General features: G+C 39.5%; 1 long non-coding RNA gene across 1 annotated transcript; it reads right to left on the bottom strand.

Annotated features, from left to right (window-relative positions):
- Positions 1-47: 47 nt before the first annotated feature.
- Positions 48-3,441, bottom strand: LOC148874119 (uncharacterized). Its single transcript, XR_016094980.1, has 4 exons — positions 2,154-3,441; positions 1,391-1,577; positions 374-419; positions 48-279 (listed from the first exon to the last, which is right to left on the bottom strand). It is a non-coding gene; the product is annotated as an uncharacterized LOC148874119 (long non-coding RNA).
- Between the last annotated feature and the right edge of the window lie 23,402 nt (positions 3,442-26,843).

The raw sequence follows: 26,843 nt of genomic DNA, 5'->3' as shown, positions 1-26,843 counted from the left end.
CAAAAGGATACAATATCTCTTTTATTTAACAGAAAAAGGGAGAGATATAACTAAGTAGAAATTTTACCTCAACTATAATGACAAATTTTATCAACATTATTGTCATAAAATAACGCAGTCATATTATTCTAAAAGAAACAACAAATGCTTTTCCAGAAGGAAAAAAACTATCATATATGGCTCTTATATTAATTCATGGCTTCATCCATGATCATCCTAGGAAGAATTTAATCATTTATATTATCTAGTGCTAGAAACATATTTAAGGCTTCTAAACACCTGAAAAAAAAAACAGATTACTACATATGAATGTATGCTCTTGTATGCACACACAAATAAAGGTTGGGAAAAAAGTAGACAAATTCCTTCTTACCTATGTAGCCAACTGTTGTAATATAGTTCCTCAAGAGCTTGAAATCCTGCATGATAGAAAAAAAGCTTGACGCTCAACAGTACAGAGAGATGACAAGAAACTAATCCCAGTTCATCATAAAGTCTTTTTCTAATAGATGCTGAGTAGTTGGACAACACTTACATTGAATTGCCATTATTCTGGTAAAGTCAGTTAGTGCGAGCATGCATCTATGTGTGACTGTAGCTTGTATAGATTGATTAACAAAAGGAGAAAGAAGGATATAATGCATCTACCTGTGACTTTTGGATTTATTATTCATAGTAAACTCTTAATTACTATTATAGTAAAATAATAATTTACTATTTTTGAAGTTGTTTGGGAGCTATTCCTTATTTGAGTGTCCCTATAGGTTATCTATTAGGTTACCATAGCTACAAAGTAGTAGTTAGAATTTGTCTTGCATCAGTTTCCTAGTTGAAATTGGAGTTAGTGAAGTTAGATTCAAGCCTTCATGTTTAGTCTATAAATTAAATAGATTCACTGTAAATCTCTAATTGGAATTTAAGAGTTGATTTGATGAAATAGTAGTTCATTTTGAAGTTACTTACAGGTAATAGAGTGATATTCTTTTCCCTCTCTATTTCTTCTTTCTCTCTTCTATTTCAGATCTGAATCTCTACTTCTATTTCCAATGCTCATTGGAAGAATTTTAAGTTCAACTTAACATTCTGTAAGCCAACCGAATGAGGATGGTCTGCTGATCTTGAACTAAGGAGAAGAATACTGGAAGGGTTAGGAGGTGTATGGTTGTGGAAGGCTAAGGGTTCAAGGGAGTCTGAACCAGAAAATACTAAGGCTCAGAACTCAAGGATTGGAAGTGAAGGAAGAGGAAGAAGCTGATAAAGGAAAGAGGAAAAAGGTCCTTAGCTTAAGATATTCCCTATTTATAGAAATGGGAAGGTTGGGTTACGTGCATGAGGTTACACATTCTAGAATATTCCTGGTCTTAACTTACATGAGGGAAGCAGAGCCTACCTTTATTTCCTCAACTTGGCCTCACAAGGCCCGACTTTGCTCGATCCTGTAAAATCACTCTTCAAATATGCTCACGAGGTTCTCATCCCGCGAGATCCAGCTATTGGGCCTTGTTGAACACTACAAGATCGGGCACTATGCAATGATACATTTTGTGGGATCCTCTCTCAGCAAATCTTGCCTGATCCTGCAAGGTCAACATGCCATATTACTGAGATACCCATGAGGCGTTTGCTTTGCTTCTTAATTTCAACTTCCCCTGACACTCTTAGTCGATGCCTCACTCTCCGACCCCTAACTTCATATCTGTTTTCTCATACATTCAATTTAATAAGATTGTCTACAAAGTGTGAGTAAACATAAAAGAAAAAATGCCAAGAGATTCAAGATGCTAAGAAATAGCTACCATCTATAAAGCATCAAAACTCCATATTATAGATGAAGTGCAAGAAGAGAAGCAATCAGCTCTAGCTGAAAAGTTTATTGTAGATCTAGATCTAGATTTGGGTGTTGAATGGGTTCTCAAAGAAATTGATAATGATGTTGACTACATTCTTGAAGAAAAGTTTCATCATGATGAGATGGTCATTCCTGAAGACAAAGAGTTAGTTAATGGAATGAAAATTTTGTTTAATAGGATGTTATCTTCTTCCTTAAATTCAGTTACTAGTTCTACTTCACCCTTTCTCTCGCGAAGTAGCTATTGCAATTAACTTACATAAATTTATTACATGAGTTAAAAGATGAGGTTGACAGAACCAACCCTTTCTGTCTACTCCCATAAATTTACCAATCAACTGGGTCTTCTTCCTTCAGTCAGGCAGTTCCCGAAACTCCTCCCAGCTTGGGCCGGCATCTTGGTAAAGTTTTCATGGCTCCAACTCCGTCCTTGAGTTCTGGCCTGCCATCTGCCAGTGAAGAAGAAGACACAGAGGATGACCTCAGCTTGTACGCTACTGAAGCAGATCCAGACCCTCATGAGTTTGCTCTTAAAAGAGTAAAAGACCCGTTCACAGACAAAGGGAGTTGGGGTTGTGTGGAGATTCTCGAGCAGACCCAGTTGATCAATCCAGGCTACGGAATGTCTTCAGAATCAGACCCCCCCTGTTCGCAGACAAGGGAGAGATTCGTCAACTTCCTTTCCTGACCAAAACCATAAATCGCACTCAGGGAGATCCCCCGCCCCCCATTCGGTTCTGTCTTCTCTTCAATCTCCTCTGCATCTCACTGTCTTTTCTCCCCTTCCACTCTTTCAGGTTCAAATGAGTTGCCATCCCACCCAATGCAGATCCTTCCATTTCAGACAGCTGTTCCATCAAAGCATTGGCAGGAAGGAGACAGAATTTGGAAATTGACAATATAGCCGGAACTTTGAGAATTGTGAGAAGAGAAAAAGAAGATGAAAAGGAGAGAATCTTTAATAAAGAGGTGACTAAATCTGGAAAGGCCAAGGAGAAGAACAGAAAAAAAAGGTCCTAAAAAAGAACTAAAAAAAGTCAGTGGGGTCTAATGGATGGCATCTCAAAGGGGAAAAGGATGAATAAGGAGAACTCTGTCAAAGTGACTCAATGAAGAGGAATGTCACAGGTTTGTAAGGTAAGCTCAAAAGAAGCCTAGTGAAAGAAACATTGAAGATAGAAAATCCAGATATAATTGTCCTTCAGGATTCAAAAAAAGAAGTCATCAACAGAAAACTTATGAAAACCATATGGGGAATAAGGGGTAGAAAATGGATTGTTGTTCCTCCTCTAGAGGTATCATTCTAGCATGAAAGGAAGATGAAATTTCAGGTTTGGAGATTTACAGAGGTGAATTCTCAATCTCGGTTCTGTTCACTAATATTAAAGATGATTTCAGCTGGATCCTCACTGGTGTGTATGGTCCTAACTCTCCCTCTGATAGAATGAGGATTTGGGCTGAGTTGGAGTCCCAGCATGAGGAGGAGGACATTCCATGGTGTTTAGTGGGTGATTTCAATGTCACCAGGTTCAGTTCAGAACATTCTAATGGTAGAACCCCAACCAGAAGCATGAGATCTTCAATCCTAACCCAACTTGATTATGACACTAGATTTATTATATTGGATTTAGGTTGGAACGTTACTTACCAAATTTATCTATACTAGAGCCAATGCCTCTTTTTTTCTGGAATTTTAATTAGACATTTTTTATCCCTTATCTGAGCAGTATACGACAGGCACAAAAAAGGTATATATATTCTTTACTTTCACTCCGAAAATTACCTACTTATAACAGTTAAGAAATTGTCTATTTATAACCGTTAAAAAACTATTCATAAATTATAAATAGTTTTATCTTAGTGATACTATCAAGTGTAATACATATTTACTAATGCAGTTAGCAACCAAGGTTTGAGGCAGTTGTGTTTGCCACATGCCCCCACTTCGTCCAAGCACTGCAACGTGCAATAATGTTAGCCCATAGCCCTTCAAGGCATACGGGGGAGGGGGGGGGGGCACCTCACTGTTTGTTGGCTCGTCTACACTTTGGACACGCTGCAGTCTTTCTGTTCTGCTAAGTGTCATCTTCTCAGGCTTCTACGTGGCAATTAGGGTGTTCACAGTTTGATTAATCGAATCGTCCGTTTATTTTTGAAACCGAATCTAGGTTATCGGTTTTTGTAAACCGGTAATTGAAACTGAATTGAAGCCAATCAGTACTGATTGGCCGGTTCAGTTAATCATCGATTTGGTTCGTCAATTTATCAGTTTTTTATTATTTATAATATATATTATAAAAATATATAAATATATAATAAACCACTAAAAATGTATAAAATATTATATTTTAAATAATAAATAACATATTACATATGATTAATATTTATATATATAATGCATATTTATTAATTTGTAATGTATAGAAAATATAATATATATATATAATGTGCATAAATATAAATAAAATAGATATAAATATATACCGACCGATTCGGTTAACCGTTGATTTTTTATTTTGGTTAACCAAATCAAGTCGGCATCTTTGATTTTTTTAAAATACCGAACCGACTGATTCGATTAACCAAATTTTCAATTCGGTTTCAATCAATTTTTTGGTCGATTCAGTTTTTCAGTTTTTCTTGCTCACCCCTAGTGACAATTCAATCTGGCCTGATTTTTGAAGGGTACAAGAATCTATATTATATATATACATAATATATAAGAATCTATAATTATAGGTAAATATCGGGCTCAAGTTGGGTTGAAGGATTGAAGTTGCCCAAGGCATTAACCCTAATGTAAAATGTTCGAACATCACCTGATCTGAGCGGTAGAACTCAACGAATGGTGGTTTCCAATGTAAGAAAGATGTTGTGTTCTTGGTCAGACACATGATTTATCCCAGGAAAGAGTAAGAAACTGTTGGAAATGGGACTAAAATATTTACTCCACCATTCCCTCCTTGAAACCCATTATCCAAAATACCCACTATATTCACAATTTTAAGCCTTACTATTCAAAATATTGTGTGCATCTAGACAATCCGATTACAACGCAAAAGCTGGGATCATTGTAGAATAAGACATTCCTTATTACAAAATACAAAATAGCATTATATTTTACTACAAAATTAGGAAAATCACAACCAAAAAAATCATTCTTATATATTATTTCATTGTATAATGTTCAATCCAGTTCAATGCTGAATAATATTTCATTGTAGAAACAAAAAGCTATGGCTTGGATCACCAAGCGTTCTCTCCACCATCAGGTGCGTTGTCATTGACCCCAAGGGCGCCCAACCTCTCCACCAAATGCAAGTTCCAACATCAGTTCAGCCAGGCTGATTACAGAGGAGCCACCCAAGCCATATTAACTCCCAGTTGAATACAGCCATGACATTTTCATTGCCTGAGTTCCTAGGTTGACCACCAGAGATTGCATGGCTTTGCCCTCCTTTATAGGTCTGTTACTTGCTGGTCTCCATATGCTAGACAAAAGAACCTACATGGTTCTTAGTTTCTGTAGCATCCTTCTAGTCCCTGTCCTGTTTCTGTAAACTTCTTAGCTTCCTGATTCATTCTCTCCACCTGCACCATTTAAGTTTAAAAGCCAGAAGAGATACAATTTATAGAATACTAAACACCATGTTTAAACCTGAAAGAAAACAGTTTAGCAATTATTGGTCCATTGGTTTTTAATACCTGCTTTTCTTTACTTTTTTTTTTCTAAGATTTTAATACCTGCATTTTGTTACTTGCATTTTAAGATTTTATTCTGGATTGTAATGTAGGTATCTGAGATGTGTAGAGTTCACGTTATGAAGAAGTTAAGACCTGATTTAAAATTTGAAGTTAGAGAAGAAATAGTACAGTAAGTGACATATTGATTGTAAATAAGTAAACATAGTTAAGAGCTTAATGTGTATGACCATAACCACAGCTGAACATTGCCATAATAGCATTAGAAAATGGATATGTACAATGAAGAACCCACTCATGGATTATGAAGGTAACCTAGACTGCAGTGAGAGCATTGACTATGACTTCAAGTTCTACAGTAAGAAACTTTAATGATGGAGTATACATAAATTAAGAATGGTCAGTGCCACAGGTGCACCAAAATTCTCAATATCTTTAATGCTGGAGTGCATGGAGATTGTTATCAATGCCAACTGTAACAAGCAAGTCAAGTTCAAGCAGACATATATTATCCTATGCAGATTTAAGCACAATTAAGTTTCGGCCAGAGATATTTAACTGAAAACAACTTGTACGAGCATCAAGAAAGGTGTATAAAATCTAAATCACATTAAGTGATGTATAATCCCTAAATGAATTAGAAGCATCATGAATAACTTAGAAAAAGTGTTCAAATATTACCTTATAACAGCTGAAGGCCATCTTCCATTAAACATTCTCCTTCAATCCATGAAATCCCCATACCTAGATCCACAGAGGAGCTGAAAGGACACACGCGCCCACCCACACACAAATTTAGAGAAAGAGGAACCTCACCAGTAGATCTCCACCTTGAGCTTTAAGACCAAACTCAATGAACTTTCTAGGTTTTGTTTACCCTCTTCAATCAAAAGAATACTGGAATTTTGTTTTCCAACATTTTCCCTCTTTAGTTTTTGTATAATTTTGTAGGCTAGAAAAATATTCAAAACTATTAGTGTTCAAAGAGATTTGTCTTGCCTTTTTTTTTCTTTTCCTTTTCCTTTTTCTTTTTATTAATTTTTCTCTTGGCATTTGTTGTAAGGCTTACTTAATAGCTGTTGTTACAGTTACAGTTATAGTTACAGTTACTTGCTTTTTTCTTCTTTCTTTTTTCTTATTATTTTGATTCTAGGATATGCCGCCAGAGGCATACTTGTAATTACAGATTCTTTTATGAAGTTAATAAAAATAGAAAACTGGTGACTGCCAGTAGACATATTTTCTCTCTCAACTGTACCTCTCTCTTTCTCTCTCTCTCCCAATCACCACGAATCACCACATGGTATCAGAGCCAGGTTCTCTGGGTTGAAAAAGACCTACGATCCCTCCTGCCCAATTCTTAAAAGTGTTTGACGTGGCTGTTTCTGCAGAAACCCTAGCAGGTGTCTGGCGGCTGTTTCTACAAAAACCCTAGCAATTTCTGGCGGTTGTTTTTGCAGAAACCCTAGCAGTGTCTAGCGGCAGTTTTTTGGGAAACCCTAGCAGTTTCTGGCGGTAGCTTTTGTGATCTCTTTTTCCTAGCTGTAATAGCAAGAAAACCCTAGTCGAAGAAGGGTGATGTTGGTGCAGATTCCTCTATTCGATGCTGTGAAGTCAAGTTCAGGTTAGCACCTTCGTACAAGTGCTGAACAGGTGTGTTTTTTTGTTTCAGTTTGTCTCAGCCTTCTTTGGCCAATGGTGCGTAGGGTTCATGCCTTGATTATATAGTTATTTGTTTGGACGTTGGATGGTTAGAGTGTGTGAGCTACAGTCAGACTGATTGTAATGTCTGTGTTGGTGGTGTTGAACAATTACCAGACTGATTGTATTGTTCTGTTTACTAGTTGCTACTAATCATATAAACTATTTAAACCAAGTCAACCATTAAACTTAGGAGAAAAAAATATACTAAAATTCATAAACACAAAACTTTAGAAGAAAATAATAATACCAGAACAATACCACATGAAGAGAGAAAAATAGTACCTAACATGTTTAGCTTAAATTGTAGAGAATAACATTCTTCATCAAAGGTATCTAAATATAGGTGGAAATATATAAAGGATAACACCCAAAAAATAATAAAAACAAGATCAAGAAAGTAAAACAAACAAACTTAGGAATCAAAAAGATGCAAATAAAAAGAGTTCCAAAGAACATAAAAGAGAGAAGTGAGACATAGAGAGACATATGGGTGAAATTTTGGGGCATATGAGAGGATTGAAAGAAACTAGACAACAAAGAGGAAGAAGGAATGAATGAATGAATAGATGTGAATAAAATTCAAAGCAAGAAGAAAATAGATCTAGGGGTGTCAAGAATAGTCGACCCCCACCACTAAGAGTCTCTTTTATGTTAAAGAGATAAAAGGTATTTACAGTTACAAGCAACTATCATGAGAAATGGTGAGAACATTTCCTTCATGAACAAGTTGGCCAACTGAAATCAGATTAGTAGTAAGGTTGGGTACTAAGAGGGTTTTGGAGAGAGGAAAGGATCTGGTTGGTGACAGTTGAATCGACAGATCATTACTACCAATAATGTCTAACTTTTCACCATTAGCAGTAATAATATGTTTATGGTGAGTTTTAGTGGAAGGGATTTGGTGATTTCTTGTCATATGGTTAGTGGAAGGGATTCGGTGATATCTTGTCATATGGAGATGGCGGTGGTAGGTAGCGGTGGTAGGTGGCCGTTGAAGTGCGGCTGTCAAGCGTCAGATCGCTAGTTAGTCAGGTGTGTCGCCCGTGGATACGAACTCCTTCAGTGTCAGGCACGGTACGGTTGTTCAGTTCGGCGTCCTGGAGGCAAAGTGCTGGAGTGGCGAGCGAGGTGAAGTCTTGAGTTCGGATAGAGGTGTGTCCTGAACTGCCATGAGGTAGGCCAGTTTGGGTTGTTGCCCTTTGTGTTCATAAGGCTCGGGGCCTAAGGGAGAGCTCGGGCTCCTTACGGTGAGTTCGGGCTCACGCCTTGGACGTGCTGTTGTGCCGAGCTGTTGCCTTTGCCCTGTGTTGAGTGATTATGAGGTCGGGCCAAATCTTCCTTCATCAATTGCCCCCCACTGCTCACGCTAAGGGACTTGCCCTGGCGTGGGGAGTTCGCGAGGTGGTGGGTGGATTTGTCCCGTACTTCGAACTAGTTTTGACTGATAGCGCAAAGTGCGCATTCGTCAGGATTTTTTTGGGTTTCTCGAGCGCAAGATGGGAAACACGCCAATCTGTCTATAAATGCTGACAGACGTGATGGCACACACCTATTTCAAAATTCAAAAAGCACACCACTGAGAGACGTGACAGTGGGCGTCTTTTCAAATTATAATGTAGGTATCTGAGATGTGTATGTAGTGATAAAGTTCACGTTATGAAGAAGTTAAGACCTGATTTAAAAATTGAAGTTAGAGAAGAAATAGTACAGTAAGTGACATATTGATTGTAAATAAGTAAACATAGTTAAGAGATTAATGTGTATGACCATAACCACAGCTGAACATTGCCATAATAGCATTAGAAAATGGATATGTACAATGAAGAACCCACTCATGGATTATGAAGGTAACCTAGACTGCAGTGAGAGCATTGACTATGACTTCAAGTTCTACAGTAAGAAACTTTAATGATGGAGTATACATAAAATAAGAATGGTCAGTGCCACAGGTGCACCAAAATTCTCAATACCTTTAATGCTGGAGTGCATGGAGAATGTTATCAATGCCAACTGTAACAAGCAAGTCAAGTTCAAGCAGACATATTATCCTATGCAGATTTAAACACAATTAAGTTTCAGCCTGAGATATTTAACTGAAAACAACTTGTACGAGCATCAAGAAAGGTGTATAAAATCTAAATCACATCAAGTGGGGTATAATCCCTAAATGACTTAGAAGCATCATGAATAACTTAGAAAAAGTGTTCAAATATTACCTTATAACAGCTGAAGGCCATCTTCCATTAAACATTCTCCTTCAATCCATGAAATCCCCATACCTAGATACACAGAGGAGCTGAAAGGACACACGCGCCCCCCACACACAAATTTAGAGAAAGAGGAACCTCACCAGTAGATCTCCACCTTGAGCTTTAAGACCAAACTCAATGAACTTTCTAGGTTTTGTTGGCCCTCTTTAATCAAAAGAATACTGGAATTTTGTTTTCCAACATTTTCCCTCTTTAGTTTTTGTATAATTTTGTAGGCTTTGTCAGCATTATGCTGTGTCAAGGCCATGGAAGAAAAATATTCAAAACTATTAGTGTTTAAAGAGATTTGTCTTGCCTTTTTTTTCTTTTCCTTTTTCTTTTTATTAATTTTTCTCTTGACATTTGTTGTAAGGCTTACTTAATAGTTGCTGTTACAGTTACATTTACAGTTACAATTACTTGTTTTTTTCTTTTTTCTTTTTTCTTATTATTTTGATTCTAGGATATGCTGCCAGGGGCATATTTGTAATTTCAGATTCTTTTATGATGTTAATATAAATAGAAAACTGGGGGCTACCAGTAGACATATTTTCTCTCAACCGTACCTCTCTCTTTCTCTCTCTCTCTCCCAATCCCCACGAATCACCACATGGTATCAGAGCCAGGTTCTCTGGGTTGAAAAAGACCTACGATCCCTCCTGCCTAGTTCTTAAAAGTGTTTGGACGTGGCTGTTTCTGCAGAAACCCTAGTAGGTGTCTGGCGGCTGTTTCTGCAAAAACCCTAGCAGTTTCTGGCGGCTGTTTCTACAGAAACCCTAGTAGTGTCTGGCGGAAGTTTTTTGGGAAACCCTAGCAGTTTTTAGCGGCAGCTTTTGTGATCTCTTTTTCCTAGCCGTAATAGCAAGAAAATCATAGTTGAAGAAGGGTGATGCTGGTGTAGATTCCTCTGTTCATTGCTGTGAAGTCAAGTTCAGATTAGCACCTTTGTACAAGTGTTGAACAGGTGTGTTTTTTTGTTTCAATTTGTCTCAGCCTTCTTTGGCCAATGGTGCGTAGGGCTCATGCCTTGATTATATAGTTATTTGTTTGGATGTTGGATGGTTAGAGTGTGTGAACTACAGTCAGACTAATTGTAATGTCTGTATTGGTGGTGCTGAACCAATTACCGGACTGGTTTATTGTTCTGTTTGGATGTTGTGTTGACTGAACCCCTTGTTCTCAGCAGTATTCTCTGTGTTCTCAGCAATATTTAGTGTTCTTTTGCTTACATTCTAGGAGTAAACCCTAAGTTGTTCACATTTTGATTGTGGCAGCTGTGTTGTTGTGTGATATTTGGACTGTTAGACAGTCTTGTATGCCCTTAGCTTTAATCGGATTTGATGTACTTTTGTTATTTAGTGGAAATAAATTAAAGTGCATGTTTGATTCATGTTGTTTGGTATAATTCTGTGTAAGACCCTAAAATTGGACACTTATAGAAACTTGTGTTAGTTTAAAATGTTCACAGCCATTGGATAAGTCTGGGGAGATTTATCCTGCCAAGGCTGATACTGGTGTGCCACCAAGTGTTGGGATAGCTTGTTTCAGCCATCAGGGTAAGACCCAAGGCACATGCAGTATGGGATTGCTTGAACCCTTGAATCGGACCAGATTTCCAGTATTGCCCTAGACCTTGGAGACAGATGGGCAAAATTGGAAATTTACACCTGACCCCTAGACTCGATTATGACACATCACTAGGTGTTGGATCGGGCTATCTTTGATGTGTCAATCAGTGAGATCCTTAGTGGGGGTCAAAACTTGGACATGTTGGGACAGTCTGAGAATTCATCTGAGTGAGTGGTCATAGTGACAGGATCAACCCCTTTGTCGGACAATGGTAATGATCGGGAATGCACTCTCTCTGATGGAAACCAAACTGCCGGCAGTTGATTTCAATCGTTGGAATTTTGTTTTGCAAAAATAAGATATATATATATATATATATATATATATATATACATATATATAGGTATATGTACAGTTTCAAAAGATTTGCAAAAGGTTTTAATTCTCGGGCTCCATGTGAGTAGAGAGTGTGGCACTGTTCCTTGTAGCCGAGAGAGAGGTCTTCTCTTGTCGGGCAGTGCTTGATCATTAAGGGCTGAGAGGTTAAGTGTAAGACCATTTAGGATAATACCTGATGGGCTAATCTTGCACCTGCCCACAGTCCCTGGGTTTTTATAAGATGGCTTGGCCTAGGGACCACTTAATGTAAGTGTTGGGCCCATAGGGTCCATGTGATGGGCTCAAGGGAGTCACTGAGTCTTTTAGTGAATTCGGCTGGGCCTTGTAATAAAGGTTGGGCCGAACCCATGTGGCTGGTGTGTAGATCAATGCTTGGGTCCCATGCCATACAAAGAAGCCCAACTGGGCAGCAGGTTGGAAACTAGTTAAACACTGAACACTTAATGGGCCAAAAGCCCATTTCAAACTGGGCTGATATGATCACCAGTTCATAGGGCGAATCTGAGATTAGTGTTAGTAAAAGGATTGGGTCTTTGACCTTATCCACTCTAAGAGACCAAATTAAATTAGATTTGAATCTGGTAACCTCCTGATAAGATCAGGAGTTAACTAACTTAATCTGCAGATAGGATTAAGATTAACCTCTATCCAAATACTGATTTGGATTGGGATAACTCCCAAAATATTGGGAGGTTTCTTAATCAAGAAGAAAGAGGAGAAAACCCTAGCAGAAATATCAGATTTTGAACTAGGGGGTTTGAGTAAGCAAGAAACACATCCTGCAATCTGAGATTTGATCTCTCACAGACTCTAGAGAGAAGAGACAGTTCTGCCCTCTTCGACCCTGGACTTCTCCTCCTTCAACCACCGCCCCTAGTTGTTGGAAGATTGGATCTTTGCAGCAACAGGAAGTCAAGAAAGCAGTTCTTGACAATAGTCTTGCAAGATAAACAAGAGGATAAAGTGTTCAAGGTTTCCAAAGGGTTCTTGTGAAGAATCCAGTGTGTAGGACGCCCCCTGTTGGTTCCGTTCCATCCACAGCTGTGTCATCTTCAGCAGGAGCGGATCTTGGTTACTTCTTTGGGTGTGAACACCAACTTTGGGAGATATTATTTCTCCGGATCAGGTATAATCCTTCCTGTTTCCTTTTGGTTCAGATCTGGTTTGCTTATGGTTCAAATAGGATCCTTGAATAATGTATTCTAAATTTAGGGAATATGATTCCCAGTTGGAAGAAGGTAGGAAATTTTTTTGAAATTCGCCCCCCATTCCGCACCTTTCTTGGTGTCCATTAGATGGATCTTACCATTCTTTTAGTGGTATCAGAGCCACAAGTTCGAATCTTGAACCAAAAGAAAATCAGATCTGACCCTGCGTAGATGAACAGAAAATGTTCTGCCAAGATCTGCGCAGATTGCTTTCCTTTTTTTTTTTAAGAAATGGTTTCTTGTTAAGGGCATTTGATCTGAAATTAATTTTGTTAAATCCAAAAATTTATTTAGAATTGTTCTTTATTTATTTTTTATTTAATGGACTGTTCGAACCTGGAGATCGCAATGCAATTTTGGCGCAGATAGTCTGCGTTCCCTTTTTTCTTCCTTTTATTATTATTCAGCCTATAAATAATTTTTTTTATTTTTCTAAGGATTTGATCAAGAATGTAATTAATTAATAGAAATAGGATTTCTGTTTTTTATTTATTTTCTTGATTAAAGAAGAAGGAAGAAGATGGCGGCGCTGGAGATTTGCAGATGGAGAAATCGCATACTACGATTTACAGTTTATGAAACTGTAACTTTTGTGATTAACCTCTGTTTTGCAGGTGGTATGAATAGTCCATATTTTTGATTTGTGATTGTCTAAAATAAAAAATTATTAATTTCAGATCTCTCTTGAAATAACTCTTGAATTGAAAATCAGTTTTGGACCATTTCGGACTAGATTGGACCAAAACTATTTGGACCGAATCTGAGATTCGAAAGGGGCTGTTTTTCAGTCCATATTTCTCACACTGAATATTCCAAATCTGATGTTCAATTATAGGGATTAATTCGGCCCATCTGTAAAGCCCAGTTTTAAAGGGTTAAAATTGCAAAAGCCCATTGTTGTGAGAAAAGTTGTATGGGCCGAACTGCTAACTGCAATTCAGCCCATACACCTAGTAAACATTAATTGTTAATGCTTTAAGTTTTAAATGGGCCATTTCGATGGGCTTTACAGTAGTTAATTGATTGGATCAATTCTTCCTTTACATGTGATGTTTGGATGTATGATGTGCTGCGACCATGGGCCATAAGCACTTGGCCCATGTTAACTCGTTAGTGGCTCTTGTGCACACCATGGCTGAATGCATATCATTGCCATGGTGTCCCTTAAGGTCATTGGATGATCCCTCTCTACTTGGTGGGCCCCACAACCCTGAAAAGGGATGCGTACGGAACCCCTAGCCGATTGAGGCCCACCAGAAATCTGGCTTTATGAAAGCCAGTGGGAGCCACTTTGGTTTGACCTAAATTAGAACTAGGGCGTAATTTTGTTCCCTCCAAGCAAATATGAGTGCGTGTGATAAGGAAATCCATTTGATGGACTCTCTAAAGGCCTTCCGTCATTAGCACAATGATGGGTCCATTAGTAATGAGGAAACACACCATAAAATTGGGCTATCCATTTGCTGTTAGATCTGTTAGAGTGTTTCATTAGATGATAGGGGCGTCATAGACCGATGTGGGAGGGGCTTCACTAGAAAATGGGAACTCTCTCATGGTACCTTGGCGTAACCTGAATATGATGGGTGTGCACTCACTGGACAGAAAGGTTTACCTGAAAATGGCTCTGAATCTTGTTTGACAGATGCCAAAGGGAAACTCATCTGATGAGTGGATATGATCCGTCATAGAAAGGTGGTGGGGTTATGCAGCTGAAACAGTTGGCTTCACGCACCCTATGTGATTTCCCACATTTCCAGAGACATTCCGTCGTCTCCGTCACTAAGAAGGGAGGGAAAATCTCAGAGATGAATAAATGGGAATGGAACATAGATTAAAAGCCATATCTATGTAGGTAATATGAATCAAACTAAGGTTATGGACTAATGTTTTTACTGTTTTATCAGAAAATGGAAAACGGTCAATTTGCGAAGTTTCTAGATGATAACAAGCTTAAGGGCCCAAACTATGCCGACTGGTACAGAAATCATATGCTGGTCCTAACTTCTAAAATGTTAGATAAGGTGGTGAAAAATCCTGCCCCGGAACGTCCGGATGATAGGGCTTCTGAGGCCCGTAGGAGGGACTACCAAGATTGGGAGGAGAAGAACTCCCTAGGTCACTGCTTTGTCATTGCCTCATTAGACAACTCAATACAGAGGCAGTTCGATCAGATCGAACTAGCCAAGGACATATTGGATAGTCTAAGAACAATGTATGAAGAGCAGAACCGTTCTACTTGACAGAAGGTCCTGAAATTGTTCATGACCGCGCAGATGTCCAAGGGGCAGAAAGTTCATGACCATTGTCTTCGGATGATGGGATACATTAATGAACATGAAGCTCTTGGATCCGGGCTAGATCTTGGCACGCAAGTGGATGCCATCCTGAATTCTTTGCCCTCTTCCTTCAATGCATTCACTATGAACTACAATATGAATAAGCTGAGTGTCAGCGTCAAAGAACTCAGCAATATGTTGCAAAGGGCCGAGGATCTTTTAAAGAAGGATGAGCCTGTGGTTATGCTTGCTGAAGCTAACATATCGGGCAAGAAAAAGAGAAAGGCAAAGAAGCCCCAGAAGAAAGCTGCCAAACCCAAGAAGCAGAAGAAGAACAAGGCATCGGATGTCTGTCACTTCTGCAAACAGACCAGCCACTGGAAGAGGAACTGTCCTGCCTACCTGGAATCTAAGAAAGGTAACATCGAAACTTGTGTCATAGAAACTAATATGTTAGTTACTTCTGTGTTCTGGTGTGTTGACTCCGGGGCTTCAACTCATGCGTGTAACTCACTGCAGGGGTTCAAAGTTAGCAGAAGATTTAGTGATGGCGAGGTGACACTATTCTTGGGAACGACTGCAAGTGTTGCAGCTGTGGCGATAGGAACCGTAGAATTAGTTTTTAGAGAAGGAGTCCTTGTACTTAAAGATTGTCTTTATGTACAGAACTTGAGAAGAAATTTAATTTCTGTTTCTAAACTGTGTGCTGATGGATATACTATTTATTTTAGTAATATGATTACTGTTAAACGGAATAATAAATTCATTGCATGCGGGGAACTGGAGAATGGTCTCTATGTTCTACATCATTTTCTAGAAACTAACCTAACCGAAACTACGTCGGTCGAAAATCCCAAGAAAAGGAATCGTGATACAATTAATCCCACGTGCCTCTGGCATTGCCGACTTGGCCATATCGGTATTGACCGAATCACAAGACTGGTAAAGGATGGTCCTTTGGATTTTCTAACCGTAGAAAATCTTCCCACTTGTGAGCCTTGCCTTCAAGGTAAGATGACTAAGCGGCCATTTGACGGTAAGCCTGAAAGATCTGGAGGCACACTTGACCTAATACATACTGATGTATGTGGTCCCCTGAGTGTTAGGACACGGAATCAACACACATACTTCATCACCTTTACAGATGATTTTTCACGATATGGTTACGTGTACCTAATGAGACTCAAATCTGAATCCTTTGAAAAGTTCAGAGAGTTTAGACAGGAAGTCGAGAAACAGTTAGGGAGAGAAGTTAAGGCCCTTCGATCGGATCGAGGTGGCGAGTATTTCTCTGACGAATTCAAGGACTACTTAAAGGACAATGGGATAGTGTCACAACTAGCTCCTCCTGCTACACCACAACTCAACATTATTTTAGAGAGGAGGAATAGGACCTTGTTGGACAAGGTCTGGTCACTTCTCGTACGCTCAGAATTACCCTCATCCTTTTGGGGATATGCATTAGAGACTGCTATCTACGTGCTGAATCGGGTTCCAACCAAATCAGTTCCGAAAACTCCATATGAACTATGGACCGGAAGGAAGCCAAGTGTAAGACACTTGAAGATTTGGGGTTGTCCTACACAAGTTAGAAGAACAAGTGCGGACAAGTTGGAAAACAAAACCAGCCATTGCCTATTTATAGGCTACCCAAAGGATTCAGTGGGTTATCTATTCTATGACCCAAGTGAGCAGAAAGTGTTCTGCAGTCAAAACGCCCAATTCTTAGAATCTGAATACATCATGGACACTCACCGTCAGGAAATAGTTCTTGATGAGGAGAGCTCAGGAGTAGTGGGAGATGTCCCACAAGTTCTAGGTAGTGACCAACCTAGAAGGTCCACCCTGGTATCCAGACCACCAGTCCGATATGGTTATGACCAGGATACCTACCTGGTGGATGCCTTGACTAGTGAAGAGGATCCCGTGACTTACGCGGAAGCTATGTTAGACATAGATTCCCAGAAGTGGGTGGAGGCCATGAGAGCTGAGATGGACTCGATGGAGACAAATGGAGTCTGGACTCTAGTAGATCCGCCCTCTAGGGTAAAAGCAATTGGTTGCAAATGGATCTACAAGAGGAAGAAGGGCCCCGATGGCAGGATTGAGACCTACAAAGCTCGCTTGGTGGCGAAAGGGTATACTCAGAAAGAAGGCATCGATTATGAGAAAACCTTTTCGCCCGTGGCCATGCTTAAATCCATTAGGATTCTGCTAGTTGTAGCAGCATACCATAACTATGAGATTTGGAAAATGGATGTCAAAACCGCGTTCCTGAATGGTGATCTTAGTGAAGATATCTACATGCAGCAGCCGCAAGGATTTATTGCTGCTGGTCAGGAACACATGGTATGTAAACTCAATAGATCCATATATGGACTTAAGCAAGCTTCTAGGAGTTGGAACATCCGTTTTGATTCTGCTGTCAAATTGTTTGACTTTGAGCAGAATCCGGATGAGCCCTGTGTTTACAGGAAGTCCAGTGGGGATAAGATTACTTTTTTAGTATTGTACGTGGACGATATCCTACTCATTGGGAATGATGTAGGAATGTTGACTTCGGTCAAGGTATGGATGTCATAGCAGTTCTCCATGAAAGATCTTGGAGAATCTTCATACATACTGGGTCTTCGACTCTATAGAGATAGATCGAAGCAGATAATTGGATTATCCCAGGCTACTTACATTGACAAAATTGTCAAAAGGTACAGCATGGAAAACTCCAAGAAAGGAAATGTTCCTTTCATACATGGAGTAACTCTCTCCAAGAAGATGTCTCCCAAGACTTCTGAGGAGATTGAGGGCATGAGAGACATTCCCTTTGCCTCAGCCGTAGGGAGCATCATGTATGCCATGCTGTGCACTCGCCCGGACATAGCTCAGGCAGTGAGTGTGGTAAGCAGATTCTAGGCTAACCCAGAGCAGGAGCATTGGACTACTGTGAAGAACATACTTAAATACCTTCAAAGGACAAAAGAGTTTTGTCTGGTATTTGATGGTAGTTCACTACAAGTTCTAGGGTATACCGATGCTGATTTCCAGTCGGATCCAGATGATAGAAAGTCTACATCTGGGTATGTTTTCACGATAGGATCGTGTGCTGTTTGCTGGAAAAGCAGCAAACAGGGGTCCACTGCAGACTCCACAACCGAGGCCAAGTACATTGCCGCAAGTGAAGCTACCAAGGAAGTCGTGTGGATGAAGAAATTCATACACGAATTGGGAGTGATTCCGTCCAGCACATCACCCATCCCGTTGTTGTGTGACAACAATGGAGCGATCGCCTAGGCTAAAGAGCCTCAGACCCACTCGAAGTCAAAGCACATCGAGAGGAAGTACCATGTACTATGGGAGATCGTTGGTAGAGGGGGCGTCCTAATTCAGAAGGTAGCATCAACGGATAATGTGGCAGACCCATTGACTAAGCCACTGACACAGAAGGTGTTTGAGAAACACATGGAAAGTATGGGACTCCGGCTTGTACCAGATTGGACCTAAGTGCAAGTGGGAGTTGTTAGACAGTCTTGTATGCCCTTAGCTTCAATCAGATTTGATGTACTTTTGTTATTTAGTGGAAATAAATTAAAGTGCATGTTTGATTCATGTTGTTTGGTATAATTCTGTGTAAGACCCTAAAACTGGACACTTATAGAAACTTGTGTTAGTTTTAAATGTTCACAGCCATTGGATAAGTCTGTGGAGATTTATCCTGCCAAGGCTGATACTAGTGTGCCACCAAGTGTTGAGATGGCTTGTTTCAGCCATCAGGGTAAGACCCAAGGCACATGCAGTATGGGATTGCTTGAACCCTTGAATCGGACCAGATTTCCGGTATTGCCCTAGACCTTGGAGACAGATGGGCAAAATTGGAAATTTACATCTGACCTCTAGACTCGATTATGACACATCACTAGGTGTCGGATCGGGCTGTCTTTGATGTGTCAATCAGTGAGATCCTTAGTGGGGGTCAAAACCTGGACATGTTGGGGCAGTCTGAGAATTCATCTGAGTAAGTGGTCATAGTGACAGGATCAACCCCTTTGTCGGACAATGGTAATGATCGGGAATGCACTCTCTCTGATGGAAACCAAACTGCCGGCAGTTGATTTCAATCGTTGGAATTTTGTTTTGTAAAAATAAATGTATATATATATATATGTATATGTACGGTTTCAAAAGATTTGCAAAAGGTTTTAATTCTCAGGATCCATGTGAGTAGAGAGTGCGACACTATTCCTTGCATCCGAGAGAGAGGTCTTCTCTTGTCGGGTAGTGCTTGATCATTAAGGGCTGAGAGGTTAAGTGTAAGACCATTTAGGATAATACCTGATGGGATAATCTTGCACCTGCCCACAGTCCTTGGGTTTTTATAAGATGGCTTGGCCTAGAGACCACTTAATGTAAGTGTTGGGCCCATAGGGTCCATGTGATGGGCTCAAGGGGGTCACTGAGTCTTTCAGTGAATTCGGTTGGGCCATGTAATAAAGGCTGGGCTGAAACCATGTGGCTGGTGTGTAGATCAATGCTTGGGTCCCACGCCATACAAAGAAGCCCAACTGGGTAGCAGGTTGGAAACTAGTTAAACACTAAACACTTAATGGGCCAAAAACCCATTTCGAACTGGGCTGATATGATCACCAGTTCATAGGGCGAATATGAGATTAGTGTTAGTAAAAGGATTGGGTCTTTGACCTTATCCACTCTAAGAGACCAAATTAAATTAGATTTGAATCTGGTAACCTCCTGATAAGATCAGGAGTTAACTAACTTAATCTGCAGATAGGATTAAGATTAACCTCTATCCAAATACTGATTTGGATTAGGATAACTCCCAAAATATTGGGAGGTTTCTTAATCAAGAAGAAAGAAGAGAAAACCCTAGCAGAAATATCAGATTTTGAAGTAGGGGGTTTGAGTAAGCAAGAAACACATCCTACAATCTGAGATTTGATCTCTCACAGACTCTAGAGAGAAGAGACAGTCCTGCCCTCTTCGACCCTGGTCTTCTCCTCCTTCAGCCGCCGCCACTAGTTGTTGGAAGATTGGATCTTTGCAGCAACAGAAAGTCAAGAAAGCAGTTCTTGACAATAGTCTTGCAAGATAGACAAAAGGATTCAGTGTTCAAAGTTTCCAGAGGGTTCTTGTGAAGAATCCAGTGTGTAGGATGCACCCTGCTGGTTTCGTTCCATCCACAGCTGTGTCATCTTCAGCAGGAGCGAATCTTGGTTACTTCTTTGGGCGTGAACACCAACTTTGGGAGATATTATTTCTCCGGATCAAGTATAATCCTTCTTGTTTCCTTTTGGTTCAGATCTGGTTTGTTTATGGTTCAAGTAGGATCATTGAATAATGTATTCTAAATTTAGGGAATATGATTCCCAGTTAGAAGAATGTAGGAAATTTTTTTGGAATTCGCCCCCCATTCCGCACCCTTCTTGGCGTCCATTAGATGGATCCTACCATTCTTTCATGGACTATTTTTCAGTAGTAATCAATGGCAAGTCATGAATTAACTTCATTGTGGGCTATACCAACCCGTAGCACAGCGGATATGGGCGGTGAAAACATGGTTTTTCCCATGCCAATTACCCCTTTAAATGGTCTGAACTACCTGGAGTGGACTAAGAGTGTAAAACTCTATGTAACGCAAGGGGTAAAGCTGGTTACATCGATAGAAGGGTGAAAGAACCCAAGGGTGAGATGGTTGAACATGATAGGTGGGACCAAGAAAATTATATGGTGATGTCTTGTCTCCTCGCAGCCATGGAACCTGTTGTGAAAAAGAATTTCATGTGGGCAAACACCGCCAGTGAGATCTGGGAACAGGCCATAACTACCTATTCTGAGCAAAGGCATTATGCCAAGGTTTACCAGTTGCAAGCTGAATCCTCAACATGTAAACAGGGAAACCATAGCTTGTCCTCATACTATTCAGCCCTTACCTCCCTATGGAAGGAGTTGGACCATTATCAGGCCATAGAGTGGAAGCACAATGATGATGCTAAGGCCTATAGGAAGCTGGTCTCTCAGCAACGGGTGTTTGCTTTTTTGTTGGGACTAAACCCTGCATATGAACCGTTGAGGGTGCAGATCCTAGGAAGCAAAGAGTTGCCTATGGTTCATGAGGTATACTCCCTTGTCCATTCTGAAGAAAGTAGGTGGAATGTGATGGTTACAGCTGAGAGGGAACAACAAGTTGCCTTGGCTACAATTAATAATAGATCAACAGGAAAGAAAAGTGACTGTAAGAAGGCGGATGATAAAGATAAGCTATTCTGTACCCACTGTAGGTGTTCTCGACATACACGTGACACTTGTTAGGATATCCACAGGAAACCCAAGTGAGCAGCAAAGAATCAAGAATAGGGTAAAGGTCATTTGAAGAAAATGAGCACAACACATGTGGTAACCCAAGACACTCAAGTTGCCGGTAGTACTCGGAACTACCCTAATAAGTCTGACCCCAAGGAGGATATAATGAATTCAATCAGATAGCACCCGGATCTTATAGTAGGTGAAAGAATGGTAGGATCCATCGTATGAACGCCAAAAAGGTTGCGGAATGGGTGGGCGAATTTCAAAAATTTTCCTACCTTCTTCCAACTGGGAATCATATTCCCTAAATTTAGAATACAATATTCAAGGATCCTACTTGAACCATAATTGAACCAAATCTGAACCAAAGACAAGGGAGGGATTATTCCTGATCTAGAGAAGCAATATCTCCCAAAGTTGGTGTTCACGCCCAAAGAGGACACCAAGAACTGCTACTGCTGAATATGACACAGCAATGAATGGAACGGAACCAGCAGAGTGCATCCTACACACTAAATCCTTCTTAAGAACCCTCTGGAAACTCTGAGCTCCAAATCTTTTTCAGTCTTTTCTGTAAATTTGATATCAAGAACCAATTTCTTAATTTCTTTTTACTTCAAAGATCGAATCTTGAAAGAAAGAATGGCAGCGGCTGGAGGAGAACACCTGAAGTGAATATGGCTGAATTGCTTCTCTTATCTCTGGAGTGTGTATGAGATCCAATCTCAATTCGCAGGATGTTTTCCCAATCCAAATCAGTATCTGGATAGGGGATAATCTTAATCCTATCTACAGATTAAGTTAGCTTACTCCTGATCTTATCAGGAGGTTACTAGATTCAAATCTAATTTGAATTTGGTCTCTCAGAGTGGATAAGGTTAAAGGCCTAATCCTTTTGCTAACATTAATCTCAGATCCGCCCCATAAATGGGTGATCATATCAGCCCAGCTCGAAATGGGATTTTGGCCCATTAAGTGTTCAGTGCTTAACTAGTTTTCAATCTACTGCACAGTTGGGCTTCTTTGTATGGTGTGGAACCAAGCATTGATCTACACACCAGCCTCATGGGTTCGGCCCAGCCTTTATTACAAGGCCTAGCTGAATTTACTGAAAAACTCAGTGAACCCCTGAGCCCATCACATGGATCCTATGGGCCCAACACTTAAATTAAGTGGTCCCTGGGCCAAGCCATCTTATAAAAACCCAGGGATTGTGGGCAGGTGCAAGATTAGCCCATCAAGTATTATCCTAAATGGTCTTACACTTAACCTCTCGGCCCTTAATGATCAAGCACTGCCCGACAAGAGGGGACCTCTCCCTCGGTTGCAAGGAACAGTGCTGCACTCTCCACTCACATGGATCCTGGGAATTAAAACCATTTGCAAACATTTTGAAACTATATATATATATATATATATATACATTATAATATATATAAATTTTGTAAAACAAAAATATAATGATTGAAATCAACTGCTAGTAGTTTGGTTTCCATTAGAGAGAGTGCATTCCCGATCATTACCTTTGTCCGACAAAGGGGCTGATCCTGTCATTATGATCACCCACTTAGATGAATTCTCAGACTGCCCCAACATGCCTAGGTTTTGACCCCCGCTAAGGATCTCACTGATTGGCATATCAAAGACAACCCGATCCGACACCTAGTGAAGTATAGGGCTCATCCAGATTCTGCTCAAAGTCAAATGTTTTGATGACAGAATCAAAACGGATGTTCCAACTCCTAGAAGCCTACTTAAGTCCATATATGGATCTATTAAGTTTACATACCATGTGTTCCTGACCAGCAGCAATGAAGCCTTGTGGCTGCTGCATGTAGATATCTTCACTAAGATCTCCATTCAGGAACACAATTTTGACATCCATTTGCCAAATCTCGTAGTCATGGTATGCTGTTACAGATAGCAGGATCCTAATGGATTTAAGCATGACCACGGGCGAAAAGGTTTCCTCATAATCGATGCCTTCTTTCTGAATATACCCTTTCACCACCAAATGAGCTTTGTATGTCTCAATCCTGCCATCAGGGCCTTTCTTCCTCTTGTAGATCCACTTGCAACCAATTGCTTTTACCTCGGAGGGCGGATCTACTAGAGTTCAGACTCCATTGGTCTCCATCGAGTCCATTTCAGCTCTCATGGCCTCCACCCACTTCTGGGAATCTATGTCTAACATAGCTTCCGCGTAAGTTACGGGATCCTCCTCACTAGTCAAGGCTTCCACCAGGTAACTATCCTGGTCATAGCCATATCGAATTAGTGGCCTGGATACCCGAATGGATCTTCTATGTTGGTCACTACCTGGAACTTGTGGGACATCTCCCACTGCTCCTGAGCTCTCCTTATCAAGAATTATTTCCTGACGATGGGTGTCTAGGATGTACTCGGTTTCTAAGAATTGGGCATTTTGACTGCAGAACACTTTCTGCTCACTTGGGTTATAGAATAGAAAATCCACTAAATCTTTTGGGCAGCCTATAAATAGGCAACGACTGGTTTTGGATTCTAACTTGTCCACACTTGGTCTTTTAACATGTGCAGGACAACCCCAAATCTTCAAGTGTCTTATACTTGGCTTCCTTCTGGTCCATAGTTCATATGGAGTTTTCGGAACCGATTTGGTTGGAATCCGATTCAGCACGTATATAGTAATCTCTAATGCATATCCCCAAAAGGATGTGGGTAATTTGAGCATACGAGAAGTGACCGGACCATGTCCAACAAGGTCATATTCCTCATCTTTGAAACACCATTGATTTGAGGTGTAGCAGGAGGAGCTAATTGTGACACTATCCCGTTCACCTTCAAGTAGTCCCTGAATTTGTCAGAGAGATACTCGCCACCTTGATCCGATCAAAGGGCCTTAATTTCTCTCCGTAATTGTTTCTTGACTTCCTGTCTAAACTCTTTGAACTTTTTGAAGGATTCATACTTTGTGTCTCATTAGGTACACGTAACCATATCGTGAAAAATCATCTGTAAAGGTGATAAAATACATGTGTTGATTCCATGTCGTAACACTCAGAGGACCACATAGATCAGTATGTATCAGGTCAAGTGTGCCTACACATCTTTCTGGCTTACCATCAAATGGCTGCTTAGTCATCTTACATTGGAGGCAAGGCTCAGAAGTGGGAAGATTTTCTACGGTTAGAAAATCCAAAGGACCATCCTTTACCAACCTTGTGATTTGGTCAACACCGATATGGCCAAGTCGGTAATGCCAGAGGCACGTGGGATTCACTGTATCACGAGTCCTTTTCTTGGGTTTTTCGACCGACATATTTTCGGTTAAGTTAGTTTTAGAGAAGGATGTAGAACATAAAGACCGTTCTCCAGTTCCCCGCATGCGATGAATTTGTAATTCTGTTTAACAGTAATCATATTACTAAAATAAACAGTATATCCATCAGCACACAGTTTAGAAACAGAAATCAAATTTCTTCTTAAGTTCTGTACATAAAGACAATCTTTAAGTACAAGCACTCCTTTTCTAAAGACTAATTCTACGATTCCTATTGCCGCAGCTACAACACTTGCAGTCGTTCCCAAGAATAGTGTCATTTCTCCTTCACTCAATATTCTACTAACTTTGAACCCTTGCAGTGAGTTACATGCATGAGTTGAAGCCCCGGAGTCAACACACCAGGACACAGAAGTAACTAACATATTAGTTTCTATGACACAAGTTTTGACGTTACCTTTCTTAGATTCCAGGTAGGCAGGACAGTTCCTTTTCCAGTGGCTTGTCTGCTTGTAGAAGTGACAGACATCAGATGCCTTGTCCTTCTTTTGCTTCTTGGGCTTGGCAGCTTTCTTCTGGGGCTTCTTTGCCTTTCTCTTTTTCTTGCCTGATTTGTTAGTTGCAGCTAGCATAACCACAGGCTCATCCTTTTTAAGTAGATCCTTGGCCCTCTACAACATATTGCTGAGTTCTTGGACGCTGACATTCAACTTCTTCATGTTGTAGTTCATTGTGAACGAATTGAAGGAAGAGGGCAAAGAATTTACGATGGCATCCACTTGTGTGCCAAGATCTAACCCGGATCCAAGGGCTTCAAGTTCGTTAATGTAGCCCATCATCCGAAGACAATGGTCATGAACTTTCTGCCCTTTGGACATCTACGCGGTCATGAATAGTTTCAAGACCTTCTGTCAAGTAGAACGATTCTGCTCTTCATACATTGTCTTTAGACTGTCCAATATGTCCTTGGCTAGTTCGATCTGATCGAACTGCCTCTGTATTGAGTTGTAAAGATATAAAATTATTTGTTGTGCTTTTAATAAATATTTTAAAGTTTGTATATAGTTTTGTTAGATATTTAAATATTCTTAAAATTTTTAATCCAAACTTTCTTTAATTAGATATAGATAAAAAGTAGGGGAGAGGATAAATAGGAAATAGAGATAATTTAGGAGAGAAATTGGAATTAGAGATAATTTAGAAGATCAATAGGAATTGGAGGTAATTTGGGAGAGAAACTCTCTACTAAATTATAGATAATTTTGGAGATAAATAAGAATTAGAGATAATTTAGAGGATAAATAGGAATTAGAGAAGAGATTATTTAGGATAAATCTTAGGGAAGAGAATATTTAGATTATTGGGAAAGTGCATTTCATTGGTTGTTTAAAAAATGACATGAAACTAAAAAATTAAAAAAATTCAAAAAGGAGAAAATTTCTAGATTGTCTTGTTTTAAATTCGGAACGTTCCGAATTGTTTTGGGCCCGTATCGACCGATATGTTGTGATATTTTGAACCTTGTATGAGACTATTAATTTAGCTAAAATTTTGAGTGTTCATGTGTTGGTTTGGTTCAATCATATGCTATTTGGCCAACCAAATTGACCTGGTCAGGTTGAGGAGTTGGTTAGCTGAAATCGACTAACCTTTTGTGAAAATCAACTAACTAAACCTGTATCAATTTGGGTCGATTTTTTGGTTTGGTCAGTCAGTTCAAAAGATTTAAACTTAAAATTTAAATTTAATTTTAAAAGTTATAATGCAATTATTAAAAAATAAATTTAAAAACTAGATTTACGATATAAAACATTTTAGACTAAGAAATATGGGAGATTTCCCACTTTTCCATATTAAAAATTATATTTAAAATATAAAATATTAATATATATCCATTGTTAGGTTGTTCGATTTTGGTTGATTTACAAATGGCCAAAGTGAAACTGATCCAACTTGTTCGAATTGGGAAATTTTTGAACCAAAGCCAACATAAAATACTAAAGAACCGACCAAATCGGGTTGAGTTAATCAGGTTGGTCGGTTTCATCAGCTTGATAAATAAACCTAACTAACATTAATTATTGTTATTTTGTATTATTAACAATTTATTAAAAGTATTATATAAAATATGAATAATTATTAATATTTAAAAAGTTGAAAATATAAAACAATTGTACACTTTTATGTGTTTCTATTAGGGTCATTTAGTAGAACACAACTTGTAGTTTTACATATTTATTTAAACCTACCTTATAGTTTTCATTTTACTAAAACATCTCATATATTTTATAACTTATTTACTTAATCAAC

This window comes from Nelumbo lutea, chromosome 1, assembly GCF_056320005.1.
Source record: "Nelumbo lutea isolate HS-2025 chromosome 1, American lotus-T2T, whole genome shotgun sequence".
NCBI lineage: Eukaryota > Viridiplantae > Streptophyta > Magnoliopsida > Proteales > Nelumbonaceae > Nelumbo > Nelumbo lutea.
This window is presented reverse-complemented; position numbering and strand designations above follow the sequence as displayed.